General features: G+C 45.0%; 1 long non-coding RNA gene across 1 annotated transcript; it reads right to left on the bottom strand.

Annotated features, from left to right (window-relative positions):
• Positions 1-6065: 6065 nt before the first annotated feature.
• LOC122367967 lies at positions 6066-6888 on the bottom strand. The gene is made up of 2 exons (XR_006254155.1): positions 6735-6888; positions 6066-6229 (listed from the first exon to the last, which is right to left on the bottom strand). It is a non-coding gene; the product is annotated as an uncharacterized LOC122367967 (long non-coding RNA).
• Positions 6889-7769: the final 881 nt, after the last annotated feature.

Below are 7769 nucleotides of genomic sequence, written 5' to 3'. Positions count from 1 at the left end.
GATCCGGGCCGGCATCAGCAGCCACTGCTGCCAGGCCGACCCTATTGGACGGAAGATGACGATGGCCGAGCACGCGACCGTGTTTGAAGCATGGGATTTGAAGTAGGCCAACGTGTGGTGCTATGCCCATTGCCCAAGCTCACACAGGTCCGAATTTTACGGCACCAATAGCGAGGTGTAGAAAGGGAGCAGTGTTTGCACTTGACAGCTTGTCCTTTTGTCCCATTACCCGACCCTAAAAAAAAATCCGAAGTAGTCATGGATGCAGGCTCGTTCTCATTTGATCGCTGTATAGAATTTACATAAGTGAGCCATTTCGGAAGCACCTATTTCCGAAATAGTTCTCTGTCACTGTGTTTGTATGTTGATTCAAAGATGGAGAAAAAAAATTAGTCTCTTATCAGCAGAAGGTTTCCTGTGAAAGCGGTTCTTAAGGCGCCAGCTTCGGCATGAGAAGGTCCGATAACACTTTCATTCCACTCGTCCCTTCACACTGCGAAGGCACGAGCTGTCCTTCAGCAGTAAGCTTAACTTGAGGAGCGAGGGAGCCGTCTTCATACGCCAGCCTCAGATATCGGTAGGCCCATTTCGCAGTGTTGCTGGCATCGTGACTGATAGGACTCCCTCCGGTAGCTAACAGCGAATATCACGCCGTTAAGCAAGATAATTGCACATTCGCCGGACTTAATGGAGACAAAAGGCTTCGGCGGCGTGCTTGCTTTCAGCGCGCCCCAGAAAGATGAGTTGCCGGAACCGGCAGTTTCTCGACTCGAAGAGTTAGTTGATGGTGAATTAAATAGGAAAATGTTGAGCCGGGAACCTTTTGAGGACGTATCATGTCCGGCAAGAAAAGATTATGATAGAATAAAATGGTGGCTAACATGAAAAGCTTCATCATGAAGAAGCCTCTGCATGGAATATCTACTTCGGCGGCGTGGTCTATAATGATCGCTTTTGATCTCGCAATGTGAAAATGCTGCTTGTGCTCAGTAGGGTGATGGGTATTACCTTAAAATTGGACTTCATATATAAATGTATTTTTTAGACAGTTCCGCCTCACAAGCCTCTAGCTGAACCAACGACCGCGTTTGATTATTGCTGAAACTGCTCTTGATATTTTATTCGTTGTCAGGAACGCACTTGGTAACCCATTGTAAGAAATCGTTTCAAGCAGCACACGTCCCTATAGGGACGGAGTTGACTGGAGTTGTATACAGCTCCAGTCGCAGACCGACCCCCCCCCCCCATCCCCCCGATGGCGTCGCCGGCGGCGCTGCAGCGGCCCCTCGGACGGAGTCGGATCGGATGGCGCCACCTCTCGTCTTCTGTTGGCCTCCGACCACCAATGTTGGCCGATGACCGGCCCGGCAGAGATGGTGTTTGAGCTCACCGCATCAGATATCAGCCGCCTCGTATATTGAGAGGGTGAGATATCAGCACAGACGGTCTAGTCTAGTGTGCTCGTTTCTACTTATGATCGCTTTAGAAAGTCACAATAAAGGCAGGACCAGAGCTGTCCAATGCAAACAATTCGTCAGTCTATTTGGTGTGTTGCGAAATAATTTAGCTGTAAACCACATCCAAATAAATCGATCGCTATTCACCCCTCGACAAAAAAGTCGTCAGATTGGTAAGGGAGCACAAAATGAATAAATATCACCCGGACGTGTATAATATCGTTCACCACCACGACGGCATTAGAGTTGCAAAATTTCCCTACCGCACTACCGGCATGCCGGTAGTTTTTCACTACCGCAGGTTTTTTCGTGGTATCTGGCATGTCTTGCCGGTAGCATGCCGGTATTTTTGATTTTGCACAAAAAAAAATTATCAGCATATGATTCAAACTTTGGACACTAAAAGGCTATTAAATTGTAATAACAGCAATCTTAGCCACTGTAAAATACATTTTGTGGTAGAAGAATCCATTGCTAAGGGTAATTGTACACATGAACCTCAGCATTTCACAGGTTTGGCTCTAATAAGAATTGTCAAGAATCTACTGTGGTCTATCAAGGAAGAATACTCATCCATGTTGCAAAGCAAAACCAATTAGTAAGTCTAATGGTAGGTAATAGGTATAATACAATAAAATAAATTGATGTTAATGGCAACATTCCCTAGGCAAAAGGCAGAATCAAAACAACACAAAACACATTGTTTGGAAACTGGCCTTGAGTCCTGAGATGTGGTCTGAGATACTCTACAAAGAATTTGACACTGAAAATCCAGCTGAAAAGGCAGGTGTTAGGTAGCCCTGAGCCTAACTTTGGTCCCAAAATGAAATGAAAATGAATTAAACTGGCATTTTGTCTTATCGTTACAAGAAAACACAACATGCAGACGAAATGAGTACAAAGTGGCGCAATATGATCAGCTGATCAAGTAACCAAGGATTGACTTTTAAGATCCTCTGTCCCCTAAAAAAAAAATGTAAGCTGATGACGTATTGTTTATTCATATGCCCTTTTGGTTGAATTACTCAAGAGAAGTGGATTTTCTTATAGTGAAAAACACTCACAGTTTGATTTTATTGAAACTTAATATCGTGTTGGATGATTTTTATCAATAAAATCATTCACGAGGCAGTAGTTTGCAGTCCTAAAACTTTTTTTTGCAGTGTTTTAATAAGCTTTAAAAACTGTGTTGTGGCGCATCTGTTTCGAAATCCTTTATAACCTTGTGTTTGTTCTTGGTTTGTTCCCGCGTTTGAGGTGGGAGAGGATATTATATCGTTTTTATACATATTATTTGGTGACTTTTCAGGACAAGTGAGTTATTAACACATATTTTTACATGATTCGTATCCTACTCACGAGCCATCAAGCCATGGCGGATAGGAAAAAGCAGATGTTGATCTCGCTTCCTCAGTTAGGAACATGGCCAAATCTGTAGTTTTTTTATATTGTGATTTATGACTAGCCATAGTTCATTTTAGGGTAATGTGGAAAATAAGAACGCTTGTGGTAAATGTGATTGCTGCTCACTGTGCACTGTGCAGTCTTCAGAAACACATTACAGTAATTCAAGTTCTTTTTGACCTTGCTTTTTTGATGAATGTGTTAATGCTTTTTGTAGGCAATACCTCTTTGATTACAGGTGATATTTTAACAGCTGTAAACTGGAATTGAGTTTCAAAATTGTGGTATTTGTGGGGCCAACTCAGCCAAAATCAGGCTACTGGAGTTTTGGTTGGACAATGGGTGGCTGCTGGGTGAGGCGGTTACTGAAATTGCCAAAATGTGGCATCTCATGTAGGGGTAAGCCAGAATCAAGAATGCAGGTTTTTTAGTATGCCGGTAATTTGGCGGTGTTTTTGCTTGAGGCGTGGTAGCATGCCGGTATCCCAGAAAATTTGTGTGGGGCGGGGCGGTGCCGGTAGCAGCCCATTGGGAAAACTTTGCAACTCTAGACGGCATGTCAGCGTGACAGGATGTCTGGGCAGTATATCCACCGTGCCTAATATCTGTCACAGGGAAGCGCGCTATAAGATCGGTGAACCATTTACACACTGTCCCCGGTGAAGGTCTGTCGCCCGCGGGTCCAGCCTGTCGCTCCTGCGGTCTCAATATCCGGCACGGGACAACACAGAGGCGGCCAACAGTCGAGCGCTCTGCGGGGGACGGGCCCGGTGCAAACAGACCGAAATTGGCCGACCCCGGGCACCCCGCAGATTGGTATATCGACAGACACCGTCGCGACGTTCGCCCCCTGACACGGGATACCCAAAAGAAGGGGAGGAAAGGCTCAAAGGTAAAGGCAAATAAACTCGAACACGGTAGTTACAATTTTTACAGGAATACTTATGGTGTGTATAATAATAGTGTAATAGTGGTGTGTAATAATAAGATCCATAGAAGAATCTTAGATACCCCGCTTAGTGTTCATCGAGGATAATCATGCATGCAAGGTGGTTTTGAGGTTGTTTTGAGTTGTTTGCTAAGGGTTTAGGCAGATAATTTTCACACCAGTTACTTAATTGCCTCATTTAGGTTGGAAACCTTTCCACAAGTCGTATGTCAGCTGAGAAGCTCTGTATAGTGTATAATGTATATCCTATGATGATATGCCATCCATTGGGCTGTTTCCGTCACAATTCTTACTGACCCAATCGCGAGAAATCTGCGCCAAATGCTCAATTGCAATATGCAGGGCCAAGCACATACTTTGTTTGGTTGCGTTTGGTCCAATACTGCGTTCCTTTTCTCAAAACGGCGCCGCATTTTACCAACAAACGCAATTGAGTTGGGACTTCTAAGTCATAGTGGCAGCAGCATATCATCAATGCAATTTGCAGCCTGCAAAGGGGTCGTTTAGATCGTAGCCATCGTTGTCAGGCGATCGACTGAGACAGCCAATCCGCGCCATAAACTCGGCCTCAATAGTCGCCAGCTGCAGTTGGCCAAAATTGAACCCCATTTCGCCCGTGCTAAATCAAATAGAAATGATGCTAATCGATAGTTGGCTCCATTCGCCGATGCATGGCCGCCATGAAGGCTTTGGAAGTGAGACGCGATCGGCTGTTTCTTTCTTTCTCTCGTCGGAGACCCCCGAACAGAGAAATTGTTTAAAGGGACTGTCCCACCTTCAAAAATTGCTTTGATATACTGTTCTTGTGTTGCAAGACATAGATTAGGGGCCCCTGTACACGAAATTGGCAAACATTCGGCCCATGGTTGGCTAATTGTTTAGAAATTCCAATTTAAAGCTTTTGGATCGATTACGTCATATGATTGTTTTTTTATCGGGCAAAGTTTTTTTCCTAGCTGCCAAATCGGTGGCACAAAGTTTTGTTACGCTTCTGCCGCGAATAGTACAAACATTGCGCATGAAAGCAAAACTCAGGAAATTGGTATTTTAGTAAGATGCAAAGTAACACAAACATGTTCAATGTTCATGGAAAGGATTGAAATGAAAATTGGAAAATTGAAGCTTGAACTTTGTCAAGAAGAAGGTCGCAAACTGCAAAGAATATCAACAAGGCCTTATTTATCATTTTTAAAAGATTATAGAATGCTCCCTAATAAGCAAAAGCAAGATATTGATGTTTGATTATTGATGCTGCCCACAATGTCTTGGGCACATGGATGATGGAAGTGAGCTCAACTTCAATAATCAGACCTAAGAATCACAATGGATATAGCCATGAGCCAGACTACAAAGTATGGCAATTTTGTCCAGATGTTGTCAGTGCAGACTCCTTCGTCTGGTGCGGATTTAAGTGTGGTGCGGTGTGGATTTGGTTTGGTGTGGTGCAGATTTAGTGTAGCGGGGTGCGAAGTGTTCTCTCAGCCCCTTTGGTGTGAATTTTCTGGCTCAGTTTGCAGGGTTTGTGTAAATTTTGAACTTAGGCCAGTGCTCCTTGGCGACCTGCGAGCCATACTCTGCAGTACTGGCCTGGGCCCATGAGCAAAGTAATATAATATAGTCTGTTCAAGATTCAATATAATAAGTCTGCAAAACACATTCCAGCAATTGTAATTGAAGCAGAATGAATTGTAGTGACCTGCCCCTAGTGAAAAAATCTTACAGGGTAGCCCTGTATGGTTGACCCTACAGGATTTTTGACGAAATTGTTACCAGGGTTCCTACAGGGTGTCGTACAGGGTACCGTGCACGGTGTCGTGCATGGTACCGTGCACGGTGTCGTACAGGGTACCGTACACGGTGTCGTACATGGTGTCCTACAGGGTGCCGTACACGGTGCCGTGCACGGTGTCGTACAGGGTGCCTTGCACGGTGTCGTACAGGGTACCGTGCACGGTGTCGTACAGGATACCGTGCATGGTTTCGTACAGGGTACCGTGCACGGTGTCGTACAGGATACCGTGCACGGTGTCGTACAGGGTACCGTGCACGGTGTCGTACAGGGTATCGTAAAGGATCTCGAACAGGGCACCACACTCGCCATTCTATAAGTATTCCGCATCTTGTTATTGTGCTGAGCCGCTGTTGAAAACAGCGGCTCAGCACACCTCCGAATCGGGCATCTCCGACTCGGGCATCTTGAGCCGGTTGACCAGGAATGCTAAAAAGACCCACAAGATCCCGCGATACCGACAAAGTCAATATTCGGAATAAATGTATTTCTGGTATAAATACACAGCCATTTCCGGGTCACATCCCGTCACATTACGACACACGTCGTCGCGTCGCGGCTGCCGCTCCGTCCATCGATCTACGAATCTCGAGTGGTGGTGTCGCCCGACGATCCTCGCATCCTGCGTTCCTGTAACAAGGTGGATATTCACATGTTACAATGATAATATATTGATTGAAGGGACCCCTGCCGTCGAAAGTAACTAATCGGCATAAAAGTGATACATACAACGCGATACAAAGTGATCGGCATACAACATTGTTTTGATGTTGTATCACAATATTGCATATCAATCTCCTATCAACCAAATACAACGCAAATTCAACGTGAAATAAATGCTGGATCGATGTCGAAAAACGGTTGATCCTCAATGTTGACAATCAACCTGGATTCAACCAATTTTTAATATTGAATTAATGTTGTGTGCTACTATGTAGTAGCGTCGACGCTACTAATGCGCTCTGGTATCTGATAGTAGACATTTAAATGTCTATTTTTTTCAGCTATTTTTCGATCAGCTATTTTTGAGTGAACGTTTCGGCGCCGTTTTTTTTTTTTGTCTGTAATGCTGCAAATATTGAGAACAATTTTTTTTTATTGTTACACAGCAATACAGCATGACAGAAACACTTACCTTCAGGTCGGAAGAGGAGACGGCAGATGACACCGCACGGCACACACTCGACACTTCCGTCGGCTCTCCGCACATCGCGAGCGGGCAGTGAATGGGACGGACGGAATGCGGCGGAGGGGGACGCGCGCTCCCCTCTCCGCCCCAGGCGAGGATCGGGACGCCGCCGCCGCGCGTACGGTCTCTAAAACGGACAGTGGTCGCTAAATTCCAGTCGGTACAGTCTCTGAAAGATCACCACAGCGCACAAATGCACACTTTAGTCCCCGAATAATACAGTACAACAACGCGTCAAATTAAGATGATAATGTTATGAAAGGATTAGGGAGTTATGAAGTGAATCGATTCGTTTATAGGGATCAATTCACAATTCGTAATTCCCTATATATCGGGACAATGTTGACAACATTCGAATGTTTATGTCCCCGCCAGTTCTAATAATGAGCAGTACCGTCCTGAGGAGATGAATAAATCCCGGTAGGTTGCAGATTGAGAAAAATGTCCATTGTCCAACATACCAACGCACCGGGGCGAGGCATTTCTCCCTAGGTAGGTACTCCTCAGTCCTCATACTTTACTTGACAGGTGCATCGTTTACAACTGTTCTCCACGTAGTCCGTGTGGAGCAAATGATCGCATTTGCTTGAAAGCTCTTTAATTATGATTTATGCGAAAAACGATTAGCGGGAGTAGCCTTCCATGGGATCAGCACATTCTTGTAAGATTCTTCAATCTTACCAGAATCAGCATTCTCGCGAGAATCTGCCTATGCCAGATTCTTATAAGCTCTGTATGATGTTGGCCAATCTTGTACAGGCTCTGCTAGGCCTTGCAAGACTGTCTTCAAAATCTTATAAGATCATGCAAGATAGTGAAGATTCTGGTAAAATCTTATAAGACTTTTTCACATGGGTACGTAAATGGCTCCCTGTATGACTGCGTACAGGGCTCCCTGTGTGACTGCGTACAGGGCTCCCTGTATGACTGCGTACAGGGCTCCCTGTATGACTGCGCACAGGGCTCCCTGTATGACTGCGC

The sequence above is a fragment of the Amphibalanus amphitrite genome, unplaced genomic scaffold (genome assembly GCF_019059575.1).
Source record: "Amphibalanus amphitrite isolate SeventyFive unplaced genomic scaffold, NRLGWU_Aamphi_draft 000911F_arrow, whole genome shotgun sequence".
Classification (NCBI taxonomy): Eukaryota; Metazoa; Arthropoda; class Thecostraca; order Balanomorpha; family Balanidae; genus Amphibalanus; species Amphibalanus amphitrite.
The sequence above is the reverse complement of the archived record's forward strand: the minus strand, read 5'-3'. Positions and strand labels throughout refer to the sequence as shown.